The sequence below is a fragment of the Amia ocellicauda genome, chromosome 2 (assembly GCF_036373705.1).
Source record: "Amia ocellicauda isolate fAmiCal2 chromosome 2, fAmiCal2.hap1, whole genome shotgun sequence".
In the NCBI taxonomy this organism is placed as follows: Eukaryota; Metazoa; Chordata; class Actinopteri; order Amiiformes; family Amiidae; genus Amia; species Amia ocellicauda.
The window spans coordinates 58712397-58735309 of NC_089851.1; the positions used below are offsets into that span (position 1 = coordinate 58712397).

Below are 22913 nucleotides of genomic sequence, written 5' to 3' on the forward strand. Positions count from 1 at the left end.
TTACTGTAGCCACAGTCTGGCAAGCTGTCCGCCAGAAGTAGAAACAATAACAAGGGGCGGGGGGAAAAGTGGGCCGTCCCTGGGTGGATTCGAACCACCATCCTTTTGGTTAACAGCCAAACGCGCTGACCGATTGCGCCACAGAGACAGACAGAGGTGTTGTGGTTGCTGCAGTCGTGCAGTTCCTTGACAGTTGCCAAAAATCATTTCCAGCACACGATTTTCTTTGTCGTTGAATGCAACATACGTGACCATTGGGGGAGCGATAGCAAGCAAGAGAGTTAGATATCGAGAGTCATAGATAGATAGATAGATAGATAGATAGATAGATAGATAGATAGATGGATGGACGGCAAGGCAAGCATCTGATTGACAGTGTTCCGTGATCTGCTGTTATGCTACTATGCTACTGACCATTGGGGGAGCGATAGCAAGCAAGAGAGTTAGATAACAAGAGTCATAGATAGATAGATGGATGGATGGATGGACGGCAAGGCAAGCATCTGATTGACAGTGGTCCGTGATCTGCTGTTATGCTACTATGCTACTGACCATTGGGGGAGCGATAGCAAGTAAGAGAGTTAGATATCGAGAGTCATTGATAGATAGATAGATAGATGGATGGATGGACGGCAAGGCAAGCATCTGATTGACAGTGGTCCGTGATCTGCTGTTATGCTACAATGCTACTGACCATTGGGGGAGCGATAGCAAGCAAGAGAGTTAGATATCAAGAGTCATAGATAGATAGATAGATAGATGGATGGATGGACGGCAAGGCAAGCATCTGATTGACAGTGGTCCGTGATCTGCTGTTATGCTACAATGCTACTGACCATTGGGGGAGCGATAGCAAGCAAGAGAGTTAGATATCAAGAGTCATAGATAGATAGATAGATAGATGGATGGACGGCAAGGCAAGCATCTGATTGACAGTGGTCCGTGATCTGCTGTTATGCTACAATGCTACTGACCATTGGGGGAGCGATAGCAAGCAAGAGAGTTAGATATCAAGAGTCATAGATAGATAGATAGATAGATGGATGGATGGACGGCAAGGCAAGCATCTGATTGACAGTGGTCCGTGATCTGCTGTTATGATACTATGCTACTGACCATTGGGGGAGCGATAGCAAGCAAGAGAGTTAGATATCAAGAGTCATAGATAGATAGATGGATGGATGGATGGATGTACGGCAAGGCAAGCATCTGATTGACAGTGGTCCGTGATCTGCTGTTATGCTACTTTGCTTCTGACCATTGGGGGAGCGATAGCAAGCAAGAGAGTTAGATATCAAGAGTCATAGATAGATAGATAGATAGATGGATGGACGGCAAGGCAAGCATCTGATTGACAGTGGTCCGTGATCTGCTGTTATGCTACAATGCTACTGACCATTGGGGGAGCGATAGCAAGCAAGAGAGTTAGATATCAAGAGTCATAGATAGATAGATAGATAGATGGATGGATGGACGGCAAGGCAAGCATCTGATTGACAGTGGTCCGTGATCTGCTGTTATGATACTATGCTACTGACCATTGGGGGAGCGATAGCAAGCAAGAGAGTTAGATATCAAGAGTCATAGATAGATAGATGGATGGATGGATGGATGTACGGCAAGGCAAGCATCTGATTGACAGTGGTCCGTGATCTGCTGTTATGCTACTTTGCTTCTGACCATTGGGGGAGCGATAGCAAGCAAGAGAGTTAGATGTCAAGAGTCATAGATAGATAGATGGATGGATGGATGGACGGCAAGGCAAGCATCTGATTGACAGTGGTCCGTGATCTGCTGTTATGCTACTATGCTACTGACCATTGGGGGAGCGATAGCAAGCAAGAGAGTTAGATAACAAGAGTCATAGATAGATAGATGGATGGATGGATGGACGGCAAGGCAAGCATCTGATTGACAGTGGTCCGTGATCTGCTGTTATGCTACTATGCTACTGACCATTGGGGGAGCGATAGCAAGTAAGAGAGTTAGATATCGAGAGTCATTGATAGATAGATAGATAGATGGATGGATGGACGGCAAGGCAAGCATCTGATTGACAGTGGTCCGTGATCTGCTGTTATGCTACAATGCTACTGACCATTGGGGGAGCGATATCAAGCAAGAGAGTTAGATATCAAGAGTCATAGATAGATAGATAGATAGATGGATGGATGGACGGCAAGGCAAGCATCTGATTGACAGTGGTCCGTGATCTGCTGTTATGCTACAATGCTACTGACCATTGGGGGAGCGATAGCAAGCAAGAGAGTTAGATATCAAGAGTCATAGATAGATAGATAGATAGATGGATGGATGGACGGCAAGGCAAGCATCTGATTGACAGTGGTCCGTGATCTGCTGTTATGCTACAATGCTACTGACCATTGGGGGAGCGATAGCAAGCAAGAGAGTTAGATATCAAGAGTCATAGATAGATAGATAGATAGATGGATGGATGGACGGCAAGGCAAGCATCTGATTGACAGTGGTCCGTGATCTGCTGTTATGCTACAATGCTACTGACCATTGGGGGAGCGATAGCAAGCAAGAGAGTTAGATATCAAGAGTCATAGATAGATAGATAGATAGATGGATGGATGGACGGCAAGGCAAGCATCTGATTGACAGTGGTCCGTGATCTGCTGTTATGATACTATGCTACTGACCATTGGGGGAGCGATAGCAAGCAAGAGAGTTAGATATCAAGAGTCATAGATAGATAGATGGATGGATGGATGGATGGACGGCAAGGCAAGCATCTGATTGACAGTGGTCCGTGATCTGCTGTTATGCTACAATGCTACTGACCATTGGGGGAGCGATAGCAAGCAAGAGAGTTAGATATCAAGAGTCATAGATAGATAGATAGATAGATGGATGGATGGACGGCAAGGCAAGCATCTGATTGACAGTGGTCCGTGATCTGCTGTTATGCTACAATGCTACTGACCATTGGGGGAGCGATAGCAAGCAAGAGAGTTAGATATCAAGAGTCATAGATAGATAGATAGATAGATGGATGGATGGACGGCAAGGCAAGCATCTGATTGACAGTGGTCCGTGATCTGCTGTTATGCTACAATGCTACTGACCATTGGGGGAGCGATAGCAAGCAAGAGAGTTAGATATCAAGAGTCATAGATAGATAGATAGATAGATGGATGGATGGACGGCAAGGCAAGCATCTGATTGACAGTGGTCCGTGATCTGCTGTTATGCTACAATGCTACTGACCATTGGGGGAGCGATAGCAAGCAAGAGAGTTAGATATCAAGAGTCATAGATAGATAGATAGATAGATGGATGGATGGACGGCAAGGCAAGCATCTGATTGACAGTGGTCCGTGATCTGCTGTTATGATACTATGCTACTGACCATTGGGGGAGCGATAGCAAGCAAGAGAGTTAGATATCAAGAGTCATAGATAGATAGATGGATGGATGGATGGATGGACGGCAAGGCAAGCATCTGATTGACAGTGGTCCGTGATCTGCTGTTATGCTACTTTGCTTCTGACCATTGGGGGAGCGATAGCAAGCAAGAGAGTTAGATATTGAGAGTCATAGATAGATGGATGGATGGATGGACGGCAAGGCAAGAACCTGATTGACAGCGGTCCGTGATCTGCTGTTATTCTACTATCAGCAGCAGCAGCGGCAGATTTGGCGCCGTGGCTTAGTTGGTTAAAGCACCTGTCTAGTAAACAGGAGGTCCTGGGTTCAAATCCCAGCGGTGCCTTAGGCGGGCTTACTGTGCTCCTTGCGAAGCTTGTGCTTCCGCTTTGTCGACCATCAGTTTTAGCAAGATAGGCTTATCGTAAAGCCATCAGAGGACGTAATGAACCGGAAAGCCAACTGGACAGACGCCGGTTTGTAAAGAAGAACCAGAACCCAAAGGACAAGCGCTACGGCCAACGTCCAATTCCCATTGCCGCCCCTGGACAGTCGCAACAGGGAGCTTGTTGCTCCCGTCAACCTTACGTTTTCACCTCTGTGTGCTTCCTTTGTTGCAGCCTGCATCCAGATTTTGTTTTGTTTTGTTTTGTTTTGTTTTGTTTTGTTTTGTTTTGTTTTGTTTTGTTTTGTTTTGTTTTGTTTTGTTTTGTTTTGTTTTGTTTTGTTTTGTTTTGTTTTGTTTTTTGCCTTACGCCTGAGTGTAGGCACTGGGGAATGGGAGAGTCCTGGCACCGTGGCTTAGTTGGTCAAAGCGCCTGTCTTGTAAACAGGAAACCCTGGGTTCGACTCCCAGCAGTGCCTTGGTTTATGTTGGCCTAGGCAATGGAAAGGAAGTTTCTAAACGCTCAATACATTTTTGCAAGATGGCCGTCCACAGCAAGCAGCTTAAGGTTACTGTAGCCACAGTCTGGCAAGCTGTCCGCCAGAAGTAGAAACAATAACAAGGGGCGGGGGGAAAAGTGGGCCGTCCCTGGGTGGATTCGAACCACCATCCTTTTGGTTAACAGCCAAACGCGCTGACCGATTGCGCCACAGAGACAGACAGAGGTGTTGTGGTTGCTGCAGTCGTGCAGTTCCTTGACAGTTGCCAAAAATCATTTCCAGCACACGATTTTCTTTGTCGTTGAATGCAACATACGTGACCATTGGGGGAGCGATAGCAAGCAAGAGAGTTAGATATCGAGAGTCATAGATAGATAGATAGATAGATAGATAGATAGATAGATAGATAGATAGATAGATGGATGGACGGCAAGGCAAGCATCTGATTGACAGTGGTCCGTGATCTGCTGTTATGCTACTATGCTACTGACCATTGGGGGAGCGATAGCAAGCAAGAGAGTTAGATAACAAGAGTCATAGATAGATAGATGGATGGATGGATGGACGGAAAGGCAAGCATCTGATTGACAGTGGTCCGTGATCTGCTGTTATGCTACTATGCTACTGACCATTGGGGGAGCGATAGCAAGTAAGAGAGTTAGATATCGAGAGTCATTGATAGATAGATAGATAGATGGATGGATGGACGGCAAGGCAAGCATCTGATTGACAGTGGTCCGTGATCTGCTGTTATGCTACAATGCTACTGACCATTGGGGGAGCGATAGCAAGCAAGAGAGTTAGATATCAAGAGTCATAGATAGATAGATAGATAGATGGATGGATGGACGGCAAGGCAAGCATCTGATTGACAGTGGTCCGTGATCTGCTGTTATGCTACAATGCTACTGACCATTGGGGGAGCGATAGCAAGCAAGAGAGTTAGATATCAAGAGTCATAGATAGATAGATAGATAGATGGATGGACGGCAAGGCAAGCATCTGATTGACAGTGGTCCGTGATCTGCTGTTATGCTACAATGCTACTGACCATTGGGGGAGCGATAGCAAGCAAGAGAGTTAGATATCAAGAGTCATAGATAGATAGATAGATAGATGGATGGATGGACGGCAAGGCAAGCATCTGATTGACAGTGGTCCGTGATCTGCTGTTATGATACTATGCTACTGACCATTGGGGGAGCGATAGCAAGCAAGAGAGTTAGATATCAAGAGTCATAGATAGATAGATGGATGGATGGATGGATGTACGGCAAGGCAAGCATCTGATTGGCAGTGGTCCGTGATCTGCTGTTATGCTACTTTGCTTCTGACCATTGGGGGAGCGATAGCAAGCAAGAGAGTTAGATATCAAGAGTCATAGATAGATAGATAGATAGATGGATGGACGGCAAGGCAAGCATCTGATTGACAGTGGTCCGTGATCTGCTGTTATGCTACAATGCTACTGACCATTGGGGGAGCGATAGCAAGCAAGAGAGTTAGATATCAAGAGTCATAGATAGATAGATAGATAGATGGATGGATGGACGGCAAGGCAAGCATCTGATTGACAGTGGTCCGTGATCTGCTGTTATGATACTATGCTACTGACCATTGGGGGAGCGATAGCAAGCAAGAGAGTTAGATATCAAGAGTCATAGATAGATAGATGGATGGATGGATGGATGTACGGCAAGGCAAGCATCTGATTGACAGTGGTCCGTGATCTGCTGTTATGCTACTTTGCTTCTGACCATTGGGGGAGCGATAGCAAGCAAGAGAGTTAGATGTCAAGAGTCATAGATAGATAGATGGATGGATGGATGGACGGCAAGGCAAGCATCTGATTGACAGTGGTCCGTGATCTGCTGTTATGCTACTATGCTACTGACCATTGGGGGAGCGATAGCAAGCAAGAGAGTTAGATATCAAGAGTCATAGATAGATAGATAGATAGATGGATGGATGGACGGCAAGGCAAGCATCTGATTGACAGCGGTCCGTGATCTGCTGTTATTCTACTATCAGCAGCAGCAGCGGCAGATTTGGCGCCGTGGCTTAGTTGGTTAAAGCACCTGTCTAGTAAACAGGAGGTCCTGGGTTCAAATCCCAGCGGTGCCTTAGGCGGGCTTACTGTGCTCCTTGCGAAGCTTGTGCTTCCGCTTTGTCGACCATCAGTTTTAGCAAGATAGGCTTATCGTAAAGCCATCAGAGGACGTAATGAACCGGAAAGCCAACTGGACAGACGCCGGTTTGTAAAGAAGAACCAGAACCCAAAGGACAAGCGCTACGGCCAACGTCCAATTCCCATTGCCGCCCCTGGACAGTCGCAACAGGGAGCTTGTTGCTCCCGTCAACCTTACGTTTTCACCTCTGTGTGCTTCCTTTGTTGCAGCCTGCATCCAGATTTTGTTTTGTTTTGTTTTGTTTTGTTTTGTTTTGTTTTGTTTTGTTTTGTTTTGTTTTGTTTTGTTTTGTTTTGTTTTGTTTTGTTTTGTTTTGTTTTGTTTTGTTTTGTTTTGTTTTTTGCCTTACACCTGAGTGTAGGCACTGGGGAATGGGAGAGTCCTGGCACCGTGGCTTAGTTGGTCAAAGCGCCTGTCTTGTAAACAGGAAACCCTGGGTTCGACTCCCAGCAGTGCCTTGGTTTATGTTGGCCTAGGCAATGGAAAGGAAGTTTCTAAACGCTCAATACATTTTTGCAAGATGGCCGTCCACAGCAAGCAGCTTAAGGTTACTGTAGCCACAGTCTGGCAAGCTGTCCGCCAGAAGTAGAAACAATAACAAGGGGCGGGGGGAAAAGTGGGCCATCCCTGGGTGGATCCGAACCACCATCCTTTTGGTTAACAGCCAAACACGCTGACCGATTGCACCACAGAGACAGAGGTGTTGAGGTTGCTGCAGTCGTGCAGTTCCTTGACAGTTGCCAAAAATCATTTCCAGCACACGATTTTCTTTGTTGTTGAATGCAACATACGTGACCATTGGGGGAGCGATAGCAAGCAAGAGAGTTAGATATCGAGAGTCATAGATAGATAGATAGATAGATAGATAGATAGATAGATAGATGGATGGACGGCAAGGCAAGCATCTGATTGACAGTGGTCCGTGATCTGCTGTTATGCTACTATGCTACTGACCATTGGGGGAGCGATAGCAAGTAAGAGAGTTAGATATCGAGAGTCATTGATAGATAGATAGATAGATGGATGGATGGACGGCAAGGCAAGCATCTGATTGACAGTGGTCCGTGATCTGCTGTTATGCTACAATGCTACTGACCATTGGGGGAGCGATAGCAAGCAAGAGAGTTAGATATCAAGAGTCATAGATAGATAGATGGATGGATGGATGGATGGACGGCAAGGCAAGCATCTGATTGACAGTGGTCCGTGATCTGCTGTTATGCTACTTTGCTTCTGACCATTGGGGGAGCGATAGCAAGCAAGAGAGTTAGATGTCAAGAGTCATAGATAGATAGATGGATGGATGGATGGATGGACGGCAAGGCAAGCATCTGATTGACAGTGGTCCGTGATCTCCTGTTATGCTACTTTGCTTCTGACCATTGGGGGAGCGATAGCAAGCAAGAGAGTTAGATGTCAAGAGTCATAGATAGATAGATGGATGGATGGATGGACGGCAAGGCAAGCATCTGATTGACAGTGGTCCGTGATCTGCTGTTATGCTACTATGCTACTGACCATTGGGGGAGCGATAGCAAGTAAGAGAGTTAGATATCGAGAGTCATTGATAGATAGATAGATAGATGGATGGATGGACGGCAAGGCAAGCATCTGATTGACAGTGGTCCGTGATCTGCTGTTATGCTACAATGCTACTGACCATTGGGGGAGCGATAGCAAGCAAGAGAGTTAGATATCAAGAGTCATAGATAGATAGATAGATAGATGGATGGATGGACGGCAAGGCAAGCATCTGATTGACAGTGGTCCGTGATCTGCTGTTATGATACTATGCTACTGACCATTGGGGGAGCGATAGCAAGCAAGAGAGTTAGATATCAAGAGTCATAGATAGATAGATGGATGGATGGATGGATGGATGGACGGCAAGGCAAGCATCTGATTGACAGTGGTCCGTGATCTGCTGTTATGCTACTTTGCTTCTGACCATTGGGGGAGCGATAGCAAGCAAGAGAGTTAGATATTGAGAGTCATAGATAGATGGATGGATGGATGGACGGCAAGGCAAGCATCTGATTGACAGTGGTCCGTGATCTGCTGTTATGCTACTATGCTACTGACCATTGGGGGAGCGATAGCAAGTAAGAGAGTTAGATATCGAGAGTCATTGATAGATAGATAGATAGATGGATGGATGGACGGCAAGGCAAGCATCTGATTGACAGTGGTCCGTGATCTGCTGTTATGCTACAATGCTACTGACCATTGGGGGAGCGATAGCAAGCAAGAGAGTTAGATATCAAGAGTCATAGATAGATAGATAGATAGATGGATGGATGGACGGCAAGGCAAGCATCTGATTGACAGTGGTCCGTGATCTGCTGTTATGATACTATGCTACTGACCATTGGGGGAGCGATAGCAAGCAAGAGAGTTAGATATCAAGAGTCATAGATAGATAGATGGATGGATGGATGGATGGATGGACGGCAAGGCAAGCATCTGATTGACAGTGGTCCGTGATCTGCTGTTATGCTACTTTGCTTCTGACCATTGGGGGAGCGATAGCAAGCAAGAGAATTAGATATTGAGAGTCATAGATAGATGGATGGATGGATGGACGGCAAGGCAAGAACCTGATTGACAGCGGTCCGTGATCTGCTGTTATTCTACTATCAGCAGCAGCAGCGGCAGATTTGGCGCCGTGGCTTAGTTGGTTAAAGCACCTGTCTAGTAAACAGGAGGTCCTGGGTTCAAATCCCAGCGGTGCCTTAGGCGGGCTTACTGTGCTCCTTGCGAAGCTTGTGCTTCCGCTTTGTCGACCATCAGTTTTTGCTAGATAGGCTTATCGTAAAGCCATCAGAGGACGTAATGAACCGGAAAGCCAACTGGACAGACGCCGGTTTGTAAAGAAGAACCAGAACCCAAAGGACAAGCGCTACGGCCAACGTCCAATTCCCATTGCCGCCCCTGGACAGTCGCAACAGGGAGCTTGTTGCTCCCGTCAACCTTACGTTTTCACCTCTGTGTGCTTCCTTTGTTGCAGCCTGCATCCAGATTTTGTTTTGTTTTGTTTTGTTTTGTTTTGTTTTGTTTTGTTTTGTTTTGTTTTGTTTTGTTTTGTTTTGTTTTGTTTTGTTTTGTTTTGTTTTGTTTTGTTTTGTTTTGTTTTGTTTTGTTTTGTTTTGTTTTGTTTTGTTTTGTTTTTTGCCTTACGCCTGAGTGTAGGCACTGGGGAATGGGAGAGTCCTGGCACCGTGGCTTAGTTGGTCAAAGCGCCTGTCTTGTAAACAGGAAACCCTGGGTTCGACTCCCAGCAGTGCCTTGGTTTATGTTGGCCTAGGCAATGGAAAGGAAGTTTCTAAACGCTCAATACATTTTTGCAAGATGGCCGTCCACAGCAAGCAGCTTAAGGTTACTGTAGCCACAGTCTGGCAAGCTGTCCGCCAGAAGTAGAAACAATAACAAGGGGCGGGGGGAAAAGTGGGCCGTCCCTGGGTGGATTCGAACCACCATCCTTTTGGTTAACAGCCAAACGCGCTGACCGATTGCGCCACAGAGACAGACAGAGGTGTTGTGGTTGCTGCAGTCGTGCAGTTCCTTGACAGTTGCCAAAAATCATTTCCAGCACACGATTTTCTTTGTCGTTGAATTCAACATACGTGACCATTGGGGGAGCGATAGCAAGCAAGAGAGTTAGATATCGAGAGTCATAGATAGATAGATAGATAGATAGATAGATAGATAGATGGATGGATGGATGGATGGATGGACGGCAAGGCAAGCATCTGATTGACAGTGTTCCGTGATCTGCTGTTATGCTACTATGCTACTGACCATTGGGGGAGCGATAGCAAGCAAGAGAGTTAGATAACAAGAGTCATAGATAGATAGATGGATGGATGGATGGACGGCAAGGCAAGCATCTGATTGACAGTGGTCCGTGATCTGCTGTTATGCTACTATGCTACTGACCATTGGGGGAGCGATAGCAAGTAAGAGAGTTAGATATCGAGAGTCATTGATAGATAGATAGATAGATGGATGGATGGACGGCAAGGCAAGCATCTGATTGACAGTGGTCCGTGATCTGCTGTTATGCTACTATGCTACTGACCATTGGGGGAGCGATAGCAAGTAAGAGAGTTAGATATCGAGAGTCATTGATAGATAGATAGATAGATAGATGGATGGATGGACGGCAAGGCAAGCATCTGATTGACAGTGGTCCGTGATCTGCTGTTATGCTACAATGCTACTGACCATTGGGGGAGCGATAGCAAGCAAGAGAGTTAGATATCAAGAGTCATAGATAGATAGATAGATAGATGGATGGATGGACGGCAAGGCAAGCATCTGATTGACAGTGGTCCGTGATCTGCTGTTATGATACTATGCTACTGACCATTGGGGGAGCGATAGCAAGCAAGAGAGTTAGATATCAAGAGTCATAGATAGATAGATGGATGGATGGATGGATGGACGGCAAGGCAAGCATCTGATTGACAGTGGTCCGTGATCTGCTGTTATGCTACTTTGCTTCTGACCATTGGGGGAGCGATAGCAAGCAAGAGAGTTAGATGTCAAGAGTCATAGATAGATAGATGGATGGATGGATGGACGGCAAGGCAAGCATCTGATTGACAGTGGTCCGTGATCTGCTGTTATGCTACTATGCTACTGACCATTGGGGGAGCGATAGCAAGTAAGAGAGTTAGATATCGAGAGTCATTGATAGATAGATAGATAGATGGATGGTTGGACGGCAAGGCAAGCATCTGATTGACAGTGGTCCGTGATCTGCTGTTATGCTACAATGCTACTGACCATTGGGGGAGCGATAGCAAGCAAGAGAGTTAGATATCAAGAGTCATAGATAGATAGATAGATAGATGGATGGATGGACGGCAAGGCAAGCATCTGATTGACAGTGGTCCGTGATCTGCTGTTATGCTACAATGCTACTGACCATTGGGGGAGCGATAGCAAGCAAGAGAGTTAGATATCAAGAGTCATAGATAGATAGATAGATAGATGGATGGATGGACGGCAAGGCAAGCATCTGATTGACAGTGGTCCGTGATCTGCTGTTATGATACTATGCTACTGACCATTGGGGGAGCGATAGCAAGCAAGAGAGTTAGATATCAAGAGTCATAGATAGATAGATGGATGGATGGATGGATGGACGGCAAGGCAAGCATCTGATTGACAGTGGTCCGTGATCTGCTGTTATGCTACAATGCTACTGACCATTGGGGGAGCGATAGCAAGCAAGAGAGTTAGATATCAAGAGTCATAGATAGATAGATAGATAGATGGATGGATGGACGGCAAGGCAAGCATCTGATTGACAGTGGTCCGTGATCTTTTGTTATGCTACTATGCTACTGACCATTGGGGGAGCGATAGCAAGCAAGAGAGTTAGATATCGAGAGTCATAGATAGATGGATGGATGGATGGACGGCAAGGCAAGCATCTGATTGACAGTGGTCCGTGATCAGCTGTTATGCTACAATGCTACTGACCATTGGGGGAGCGATAGCAAGCAAGAGAGTTAGATATCGAGAGTCATAGATAGATGGATGGATGGATGGATGGCAAGGCAAGCATCTGATTGACAGTGGTCCGTGATCTGCTGTTATGCTACTATGCTACTGACCATTGGGGGAGCGATAGCAAGCAAGAGAGTTAGATATCGAGAGTCATAGATAGATAGATAGATAGATGGATGGACGGCAAGGCAAGCATCTGATTGACAGTGGTCCGTGATCTGCTGTTATGCTACTATGCTACTGACCATTGGGGGAGCGATAGCAAGCAAGAGAGTTAGATATCGAGAGTCATAGATAGATAGATAGATAGATGGATGGATGGATGGACGGCAAGGCAAGCACCTGATTGACAGTGGTCCGTGATCCTAACCCTAACCCTAACCCCTAACCCCTAACCCTAACCCTAAAATATAATTAGCCCATAATTTAACTAGGCACTCAAACCAACCTCTAAACCCAATCCCTAAACCTAACCATTATTCAAATGTATCCCTCAATCCTATCCCCAATAATCAATTTCACAACTTATCCTTAAATTTATTCCCCATAACTTATTTCCCCCCCAAAACAAAACCCAGACTCCCTTAAAAACCTAGGTAATAGACTTCCAGACTCTATAATTAAATTTTAATCCCAATTCCATACATTCCCCTTACTTTTAAGACGTATTCTTGTACATACAAACTTCACATCATTCAATTACACCACATCTCATCCCACTGAATTACCTTAACAAAACAGACTATAGAACGAATACTTTCGGATGCATCTTTTAAGGACACAACAATAGCCTCAACACCTGTCAGTGCCAGTGCACTTGAGGATGTCAGAGGAACCAAAGGTTTGATTCACCTGACAACCTCAATAACCTATTTTTTTAAACCTAACCCTAACCCTAACCCTAACCCTAATGACCTGTGGCCCCATGCCATGCAGAAGTCCACAGCTATGCGTGTCAGCATGCCCTGCTCCTCATCCCCAATGTGCCACTTGTAAGAACTGTGTAAAAAGCGACAGAGAACGTGATCAGCAAAGAAACACAATTCTCCTGAGAACGACAGTCATCGTGCCGATCGTAATCTCATTGCATACCTGGATGCCCAACAAGCCAAGCCAGTGGTTCCCAAGCGTTGTAATGCCACCGCACACTTTGCTGAGACCAAAAACCTTCATGGCGCACCAACATGAAAAAAAATAAGGATTTACTAGGTATTGTCTCACCTGAATGGCAACAGGGTGCTAAAACTATTATCGCACATTGCACATTGCATGTTAAAGTATGTCAGTAAGGGAGTAATTAAAAGGGCAAATGTGTAAAGTGCAAGGAGTGACCTTTAGTGGTTAGGTAAAAAAGTAGACAGACAAACTAAATAATTACTTGATACAAATCATTTATTTAGTGCAGACAGACCAAGACCAGACACAATAAACTATTCGCAGTAAATATAAATTCACAGCGAAATAGGTTCAGTTCACAATATCCTATAACAAGCTCTATTCAACAAAGTGGTTAAACGTTACAAAGGGCATTACAAATGTTGAAAAAAAATAGCACACGGATCAAACATGAGTTCACAATATCCTATAACAAGCTCTATTCAACAAAGTGGTTAAACGTTACAAAGGGCATTACAATTGTTGAAAAACAATAGCACACGGATCAAACATGCTATTCCCGCCGTTTTATTCGATTTGATTAGACGTTTCGCGACCGAAATGTTTTGTGTTCGGACTGAACGCACACCTGAGCCGAGCTCGATCACAATACATATCCACAGTTAATCTAGGCGGTATCATATTGTAATCGTTTCGGTTTGTTATCAACCCTTCCGGATCCAAAACCAGGAGTCAGACACCCTTTTCGGTGGACACGCTGTTGACTTCTCACAAGCACCATCCGCCTTCACAATGGCAGCGCTAGCAGTGGAAAGAACGAAGAACTGCAGGAGAAATGCCGGGGCTATTTAGAGCCCGATTATTCATCAAAGAGGGGGGAAACCAAAGCCAAATGAGACTTAGAGGAACAGGAGACATCCAACAACAGTACACAACGGTACAGTACACAATCAATACATAACAATGAACAGGCCCTTAATTCACTCTTTACAGTCCTTTCTCTTATCTCCCAGCAGCCCCTACGGAGATGGCCGCATATTAATCGAGAGGGGCGGTGCTGCTTCTCCATCTCCGTTACAGTATCAAAAAAATAAGCCTACCAAAAGGGCAAGAACAAACACATTGAATAATATTGATAAAATAGATTTCGTTCACCAGTCCAACTTAGAAAAAGGACAAGCAGAGTGCAAGATATAAAGGAATTCACCATCTGTCCCTTTCATCAATTGCCTTTCAGTACCACTGATAGCACTGCAACTCAGTGTAGGTGTGCGTTCAGTCCGGCAAACACAACATTTCAGTTATGAAACGCTTTCTACAGGTGATGTATAAATGTAACATTTTCACAAATTTGAATAAGTTTGATTTGATACAAGATTCATGAAGTTGACCTAACGAAATGACATAATATTTTTGAGGGGATAAAAATCTCAAGACACAATTGGGTAGTCCTCAAGGCACACGGGTTGAAAACCACTGAGCCAAGCCACGGTGCTTCTTGGCTTTGCACGGCCACTGAGACTGCCAGGGGAAGGTGGTGAGAGGCTTTCCTTCGATAGCTCAGTTGGTAGAGCGGAGGACTGTAGGTTTCAGGCAGCGGGCATCCTTAGGTCGCTGGTTCAATTCCGGCTCGAAGGAAGCCGTGCTTATGGTTTGACGTCGGTTTTGGACGAGCTCCCAAATGTCAAGCCGTTGGAATTGCATGAGGACAAGGAGAAAACCCCGAAAATTCGGATTTGTAGTCGAGAACTCGCATTGCCCAAACATCTCATATGCATGTGACCCTTTTCACCCTGAGCCCAGGGTGTCTGCTAAGAAAGAAGTAGTGAGAAATGACAATCGGTCGTCTGCACGCCTCCCCCCCCAAAAAAAAAAAAAAAAGGAAAAAACGGCGGGAAAATTCGCCCGCATCGAAAGGGGTCGATAGATCCGCTGCGACGCAGGAGTGCGAGAGGACTCAACGCCACCGAGCACGGGCGCGAGAGGGAGAGCTGCCGCAGTGCGACAAACCGCCCGCGACGCAAGCACCAGATGTCCGCGATGCCAAGGGGAACCGGCGCGCTGCGGAGAACCTGACCAAAATATGGAACGCTTCAAGAATTTGCGTGTCATCCTTGCGCCCAGATAGGCTGAATGTGCTCTGTATCGACATACTAAAATGTAACCAATGGGAACGACTGCTTTTTCTAAAATTCCACTGAATTGGCAGCCTCAGCCTGCATGGATTGCTTACAATTGCCGCTGGAACAACCCCCGATTTCCCACGCCACTCAATGTGTTTTCTTTCAGCTGGTTGGCTACATGACCCGGAGAGGCGGGCTTTGCGGGTGGACTCTATCTATGCCTCCCTCCATCCCTCCCTCCCTCCCTCCTTCTTTCCTTCCTTCCTTCCTTCCTTCCTATTATTTTTTTTTTTTGCTATCGATCCACGTAAGTAAGCATTTTCTTAATTGATCAATTGGTCTGTCGATTAATGTGTTAATACGATCTGTTTATATGACCTGCTGTGTTTGCGGTGTTATTTCATGCTTTTTATACATTTGATAATAACCCTGGTGTTTTGTGTAAGGTATGTGTCTTCTATACTGTTGAGAGAGAAGTGTTTTGAACCGTAAAAAAGTCAAAGAAACGTATAGTGTTTCACTGCGTCACATAATGATAAGAATAAGAATAGTATTAATAATAATGATGATTATTATTATTATTATTATTATTATTATTATTATTATTATTATTATTATTATTCCATCCATCCATCCATCCATCCATCCATTCATTTTCGAAACTGCTTATCCTGGTGAGGGTCGTGGGGAAGCCGGAGACGATATTATTATTATTATTATTATTATTAGTCATTGTGTCACATCATCATCATAATAGTATTAATAATGGTATTAAAATACTATTTAGTAGTAGTAGTAGTAGTAGTAGTATGTGCTGCATTGAAACATAAAACAGAAAAAATCGTGTAGCGTTTCACTGCGTCACATCATCATCATCATAATAATAGAAATAATAATGAGGATGATGATAATAGTACTAGTACGAATCATAATACGAATAATTGTAGCAGTGATACAAGGTATATGATGAATTATAACATATCTTGTATTATTTGTTGTCATTTAATTGAAAGTATTGTTATTTTTTAATATTATTATTATTATTATTATTATTATTATTATTATTACTATTATTATTACTATTCATAATAATAATAAAACATACTAATTGTAATGATCTCCTTATTCAATATTGTTTGTCAGTGACTTCCTGACTATTTGTACCTGCTGTACAGGAACATGAAGGCCACCCCACAGTTCAGCTCCCTGCTGGTCCTGCAAGCCACAACTGAAGCTAAAAGCGTCGCGTCTGCCACCAAGTCCTCCAGCGATCCATTTGTCCCCCTCACACCTCGTGAGGTCCGGAAGGATGCTGTGGCCCGCATCCTGTCTCAGGGGGGTGACCCCGGGAATGCCAAACTGGTACTCAGCCAGAGTACCCTGCAGTTTGGCAGGTACCGGGGTCAGACATTCAAGTGGATCCTGGAGAACGACGGTGGGTACGCCGTGTCTCTCGTGGCCGCTCATCAGAAGGAGCGGGAGATGGACATGTCTGACACGGTGTACATGGCCAACAAGGACGCGCTGGCCAGCTACGCCTGTGGCTTCCCAAAAGTCACCATCGCTGTGGGTGACCGGAGGGCCAGGAATGCCACCCGCGCCATGGCGTCCCAGAGTGGCCGGGAGGACCAGCAGGTGGTGGGCTTCGGGGCCCACAAGGGCCAGACCTGGCAGGAGCTCTACGAGGCCACAGACAAGGAGAGGAGAGGGTGTGTATTAATCTATTCTAATAACTATTGCCTACTCTAGTTTATGTATGTTTCAGGGAATTAAGAGCACCCTGGCCTGCAGTTGTATAGTCAGTGTAGTTGTAGTTAGACAGAGAACCTGGGTTTATTACAGGTATGTGAGATGGATAAGGAGGCAGACTCCCCAGCCCGGAACGCAGATGGCCAAATTCCTGGCATACATCCTGCGGCGGGACAGGGAGTCACAGGCCCAGAAGCCAGCAGCACAGCCTGCCTCCTCCCAACCCACACCCTCGGTGCCTGCACCCTGCCAGCCTCCCAGGACGAGTGCCTCGCAGTCGACTCCCACCTTCTCCTCGTCTGCCACCAAGTCCAGAGCTCCAGTGGCAAAAGGTTCATTTTGTGGAAGTGTGTGATTTGAGCAATTAGAATTAAATGTAGTTTATTAAGGCAGCAATTAGGTAAACAGTTATACCAGGGCTATCACACAATTTAAAGTTCACACTTAAAACAGACCGACGGCAAACACACGATAATCGCACACATTTTGTGATTTCAAAAACAAAATACACCAGTTACCATGACCCCTGTACCAAATGCCCACCGTTACAGCGCACGTTTACTCCTCCTTCCAACGGTGTCCAGGAAGGAGCGCCCGTCACTGGCCTTCAGCAACGATGCACTCACTGACGCTGAGCTGCTGGCAGCTGTGGAGGACATGGCCCCCCCGCGTAAGTCTTCACGCAGCTGTTACAAATATCAGCCTATTTCAATACATGTCTAAATGTCATTCATTTCAGGTTCAAGATGGAGTTCTTGCCATTTGGCACAAACTAACTTGTATTGTTGTATTTTGTTAGCTTAAGATGGATGGATCTCCCAGTGTAAGGTAAGTGAGATGGACCCGGGGTCCACACGGTGCTTTGGCTACATATCGCTTTACAGTCACCTCGTCTGCCCTGCCTCGACACCCCCAAGTATCTGTGACCCCTGGCTTTATGCGCTGAGCTGCATGTTTGCTATGCGTTGCATCCTCACCGTGTGTGCTGTGCATGTGGAGTGGCACGCTGTGATATAGTGTAGTGGCATGGCGTGATGTAGTGGCATGGTGTGATATGATGTAATGGCACAGTAACATGGTTGATTGAATGATAAGGCTTCATAGACCTAGTCACCTTGGAATTAACATAGATTTGGATAATTTCACCATTAGTTACATCTCTGTTGTTGCGAGATTTTGAATCTCCCGTTTTATCTCTAGTGTCTTCAGTGCAGGAGCCGGGGGCAGCGGCCATGGCTAGCTCAGCTCAGCAGCCGACACCGCTCGGTTCAGCGGAGCAGCCTGGTGGGGGTAAGAGTGGTGTGTGTGTGTGTGTGTGTGTGTGAGTGTGTCTTTGTGTGTTTGTTAAATCTGGGTGCAGTATCCGTAGTGTCCTGGCAACTCCTGTCACTGTCTGTCTGTCTGTCTGTCTGTCTGTCCCTGTGTTTCTGCAGGTCCTGCTTCCTGAGGGCTGGAAGCAGACGCTGCCCGCTGAGCAGCTGCAGTGGGTCTCCAAGGCCCTGTTCACTAGGAGCAGGTTTGGGAAGCTGGAGCTGACCTCGGACCTGCGTCTGTGGTTGTTCCCTCCCTAGCCCTGCCCGGTGTATCGGCAGCCCCCGGCCTCTCCCAGCCTGCACTTCGCTCGGCCGCTGTTCCTGTGGATGCCCTACCGCATTTGGGCTGTGAAGCTCACCTGCATCCAGCCCCAGTGTGAGGGACACAGGCTCAAAGAAGTATGCAGGCTGGTCCGGAGATGTGCTGCAGCAGCTGGATGTGGCTCATCGGAGCCAGTTCCCGGCCATCCTCACCTACCCGTATGGAGACAATTCACCACACAGCATCTGTGCTTTCCCTCCCCCCCTCCCTCTCTGCTGAAATGTTTCCTGAACTCTAACTGCTGTACTGCTGTGTCTTGGGCAGGCTGTCCTGCGACTACACGGTGCTGAGTCTCATGAGGGAGCACACCCTGGGGAACAGCGCCACCCGGCTGTGCAAACAGCTGCAGGAGCAGCACAGCGAGGCGTGGCAGCGTAAAAACCCTGCGGTACCTCGCAGACTGCGAGCCCTTTGTGACCTCTGCACCTGTAGTCCCGAGCTTCCGGCCACCGCCACCCATGCCACCGGTGCCTGGACCCAAGTGGCTGCTGGCAGTGTATGACCTCGACGTGCTGGAGCAGCTGGCCGAGGTAAAGGCCCAGGTCACGTCTGTGTTCGGGTCCATTTTAAAACTGGACTCGACAAAGAAGGTGAGTATCGTCAGTCAGATTTTTTGTGCTGCTGTCTCAGCGGCCACTTGGTGCATCGTGGTGCCGCTCAGCTGAACGCATTACAATTAAAGACCTAATAACTTAATGTGTCTCATACATTTTTCAGTTGACCAGGAAGCTCGCAGGAGCAGCCACTGGCACGGCAGCGTGGGCCACCAACGTCGGCAATGAGTTTGGGCAGGTCCTGAACTCGGTGCTAACATGCGGAGAGGGTGAGGGGCTGCAGCCCATGGCTGCTGGGCTGGTGGAGTGGTACCGCTTGGCCGGAGAGGCTCCCCCTCAGATCCTGTATGTGGACTGGGACTGCTGCTCTGTGGCTGGACGGTCGAAGGTGGCCGGGGGGCACAGGATACGGAGCGGCTCATCCAGGAGCTGCTGGACATTTTTGACAGCAGGAGGGGGCTGGACACCCACCTCGCCTGCATTCAGGACCCCGAGGGGGTGCAGCTGTATACCCAGACAGGGCAGCTGCGGAAGGGGGGTGTGCTGCTGCCAGTATACCGCTGCGCCCGTGGATCGATCTCCTTGGAGTCTTTCCACCTCCACCTGGACCTTTTCATCCCAGGTTAGTGCCAGCTGCACCGCAAATAAAGACGCCAGATTCTATTATGCTTTTTGAACCCAGTGGATCAGTAGACTAGTTTTTTTTTTCTGTAATTGTTACAGTACGTGTATATTTATATACTATGGCTTTGTGAAGAGTATATTTTGAACTGTATTGAAGTGTGTGTTTCTGTTTCCTCCTGCTCTGCTCAGGCACCAGTGCCAGCGATGTGCACTTCCTGGCATTTCTGCTGGAGGGCCTGGTGAGGTGGAACGCGGACCGTGCAGTGGCGGCCATGGAGGATGCTGGCAAGCTTCTGTGCTCCTACAGTGCAGTACAGAACGCCCTGGGCACCCTGAGCCAGAAGGTGCTGGCCAGGGACCTGTCGGAGGGGTTCGTGAAGTCAGGCGTGTACACGCGTCAGTGAGCGTGTCAGTGTGGGGGGTTGATTTGTAAGGTGCTCTTTAGCAGTGTTATGAAAATAATAAAAGCGGTGAACCCATGCTTCTGTTATGATTGTGTTGAAGGGGAGCTCATTGGGATCAAGTACCTGTACTCACAGACAGGGAAAGAGCTCCAACGTGTGCACAGCGACCCCAACGTCCCGGACGAGGCAGCTGGCCAAGACTCAGACAGGAAGGAGAGTGACGACGAGGGCTTTGAGGAAGACGATGACCCCACCATCTCCAACCCCTTCGCCCCGTCTCCTGCCCGACTGCCCCCGTCTCCTGTGCGGTCAACGGCCCGACTGCCCCCGTCTCCTGCGCGGTCAATGGCCCGACTGCCCCCGTCTCCCGAGATGGAGCCCCCCTGCGCTGCAGGAGACGCCCCCCCGTTGCTAATCCCGAGGTGAGGAGGCAGTGATGGCGCTCAGCTCGTCTCTTACATTGTAGTGCACAAAACCCTGGAATGATAGCTATTGCCAGAACATGGTCCTGTAACTGACTGTCGTCTGTATCCTGTTGTTTCAGGAATCGTGCGGCCCTGATGGCGTTCCTGGGCTCCAGCACGTCCAGCAGTTGGCCAGCTGTCTGGTGGACCCGAGAGCCCAGGCATTCCTGACCAATCGCCAGGTGGCGGAGCTGGTACACCTGTGGCAGCAGCTCCCCGAGGGAGACAAGCAGCGCCTCTTGTACCCGTCCCGTCACAAGGACAGGCTGACTCAGGGGCGCTTCAAAGCTGGGAGGAGGTCTTCAGTCGCTCCGGGAGTGGACAGCTTGAAGAGGTGTGATATAAAGACACATTTTAAATCACTGCTGAGAAGCAGATGAATACGAGTATGTGCCTGTAAGTAGTGACTATGAGGTGTGAAGGATGCTTCCTAACACAGATCTCTTACCTGGTTGCAGGTGCATGGTGGGCGAGAACACCGGGCCAGCCCAGTGGCCGGACACGAGCCGCTTGGTAGAGGCCATCTGACACCAAGCTCAAGCATTTTCCTTACCTCCTCTGTGATAGCGACCTTCCCTGGGCAGGGTTGCTGTTCCCAGTTTTCTTTTGTGATGTTGAGGAGGCCTCGCGATCTGTGGGAAAAAAAAAGCTCAAAAGGTGAAAAACCTGTGGAAGATTGGGGTACTTCCCAGATGGTGAATATGAGAAAAGGGAGCAGTTGATCCCAGTTACGCCCATCCCTTTCCATCGTCCTCCTCAGCATGCTTTTTAACGTTTTGTTAAACCGCTCCACTAGCCCGTCCGTCTGTTGATGGTAAACAGAAGTGTGAAGACTTAATTCGGAGAAGATGGCACACATCTTTCATTACCTTGGACATGAACGGTGTACCAAAATTTCTTTGGGCAGCCCGACTCTGGAAACCATTTGGATTAGCTCTTGGGCTATATTTTTTGTGGTGGCATACGCAAAGGCATGGCCTCAGAGTACCTTTTGGCATAGTCCACTACCACCAGGATGTGCTGGAAACCTTTGGCCGACTTGGGTAAAGGTCCAATTAAATCCATGCCTATTCTCTCAAAAGGCATGCCTATTACCGGAATTGGTATGAGAGGGTTGCGGAACGATGGCATGGGGGCCGTACGCTGGCATTCTGGACAGCTTTGACAGTAACGTATAACCTCAGCATATACCTCTGGCCAAAAGAATCTTTGCAGCAGCCTCTCCAGGGTTTTCGCTCTTCCCAGGTGTCCCCCAAGCAGGTGGCTATGGGAGAGATTCAGAACAGTGTGCCTGAAAGGGGTGGGTACAAGGAGCTGTGCATAGACAACATTATTTTTCTTTGTCATTTGATACAACAGGTTAGGGCGCATGGCGAAATGAGGATATGAAAGTGGTCGGGTGGGGTCCACAGCCGTCCCATTTATTACCTGCACATTCCGCCGGGCGTTTTGAAGGGTAAGGTCTTCCATCTGGGCAGTCCCAAATCTCCCACAGTACTGGGTCAGATCTGGTGGAAATCACGCATAGTCCTTTCGGTGTGTAGATCCTCATTTGGGCAAAGGGGTATCTTTTCATGTCCCCATGTATGCAGGTGATTGAAATAGGAGCAAGCCGCTTCCTCTGGGTTTTGGGCATGATGTCAGGGATCACCAAGGTGACCATGCTACCTGAATCCAGCAGGGCATCAACTCTGCGGCCCCCTATGTTGACCGGGCTGAGACGGGGAGGTTCATTACTGGAACTCCCATGGGTGGATCTCACATGACCGGGTTTGGTGGAGGCCATGCCCACCTGCATGGGTTCCTCTCTCTTGGGGCAGTTCCATGATACATGTCCTTTGTCCCCACAGATGAAACATTCCCGTCCATCTCTGTCCACTAGTCCCCTGGGGTTCTGGGTGGGTGTTGCTTCCCTGGCGCTGGTGATCGCTCCTGGTCATCCAGTTTAGGGGCGGGGGCTGGGGTTCTTCTTCTCCCCAGGTTTCTCAATCCTCTGGCTTCAACAGTTCGTTTGAGGTGTGACATCGCTCCACCAAGTCCACAACCGTATCAGCTGTGGTAGGGCTGCACTGGCGGATTATTTTTTTGAGTTCAAAAGGCAGTCCCCTAATGAACCGGTCCACCACGGTTCGTTCCACCATAGCCCCCAGGTTGAGGCTAGCCGGTTCTAACCATTTCTTGGCCAAGTGGTCAAACATTTGCAATCGAGGTGCTTGCTCAGTTTGAAATGTCCAAGCATGAAACCGCTGAGCCCGTAACG

At 47.4% G+C, this 22913-nt stretch overlaps 10 non-coding genes across 10 annotated transcripts; 7 read left to right on the forward strand and 3 right to left on the reverse strand.

Annotated features, from left to right (window-relative positions):
• Positions 1–74: 74 nt before the first annotated feature.
• trnan-guu (transfer RNA asparagine (anticodon GUU)) lies at positions 75–148 on the reverse strand. Its single transcript has one exon. It is a non-coding gene; the product is annotated as a tRNA-Asn (tRNA).
• Positions 149–3665: 3517 nt separating this feature from the next.
• On the forward strand, positions 3666–3739 carry trnat-agu (transfer RNA threonine (anticodon AGU)). The gene has a single exon. It is a non-coding gene; the product is annotated as a tRNA-Thr (tRNA).
• Positions 3740–4183: 444 nt separating this feature from the next.
• trnat-ugu (transfer RNA threonine (anticodon UGU)) lies at positions 4184–4257 on the forward strand. Its single transcript has one exon. It is a non-coding gene; the product is annotated as a tRNA-Thr (tRNA).
• Positions 4258–4421: 164 nt separating this feature from the next.
• Positions 4422–4495, reverse strand: trnan-guu (transfer RNA asparagine (anticodon GUU)). Its single transcript has one exon. It is a non-coding gene; the product is annotated as a tRNA-Asn (tRNA).
• A 1833-nt stretch (positions 4496–6328) lies between these two features.
• trnat-agu (transfer RNA threonine (anticodon AGU)) lies at positions 6329–6402 on the forward strand. Its single transcript has one exon. It is a non-coding gene; the product is annotated as a tRNA-Thr (tRNA).
• A 449-nt stretch (positions 6403–6851) lies between these two features.
• Positions 6852–6925, forward strand: trnat-ugu (transfer RNA threonine (anticodon UGU)). Its single transcript has one exon. It is a non-coding gene; the product is annotated as a tRNA-Thr (tRNA).
• Positions 6926–9126: 2201 nt separating this feature from the next.
• trnat-agu (transfer RNA threonine (anticodon AGU)) lies at positions 9127–9200 on the forward strand. Its single transcript has one exon. It is a non-coding gene; the product is annotated as a tRNA-Thr (tRNA).
• A 479-nt stretch (positions 9201–9679) lies between these two features.
• trnat-ugu (transfer RNA threonine (anticodon UGU)) lies at positions 9680–9753 on the forward strand. Its single transcript has one exon. It is a non-coding gene; the product is annotated as a tRNA-Thr (tRNA).
• A 164-nt stretch (positions 9754–9917) lies between these two features.
• On the reverse strand, positions 9918–9991 carry trnan-guu (transfer RNA asparagine (anticodon GUU)). The gene has a single exon. It is a non-coding gene; the product is annotated as a tRNA-Asn (tRNA).
• A 4658-nt stretch (positions 9992–14649) lies between these two features.
• trnay-gua (transfer RNA tyrosine (anticodon GUA)) lies at positions 14650–14738 on the forward strand. The gene is given in 2 exon segments: positions 14650–14686; positions 14703–14738. It is a non-coding gene; the product is annotated as a tRNA-Tyr (tRNA).
• The last annotated feature ends 8175 nt before the right edge of the window (positions 14739–22913 follow it).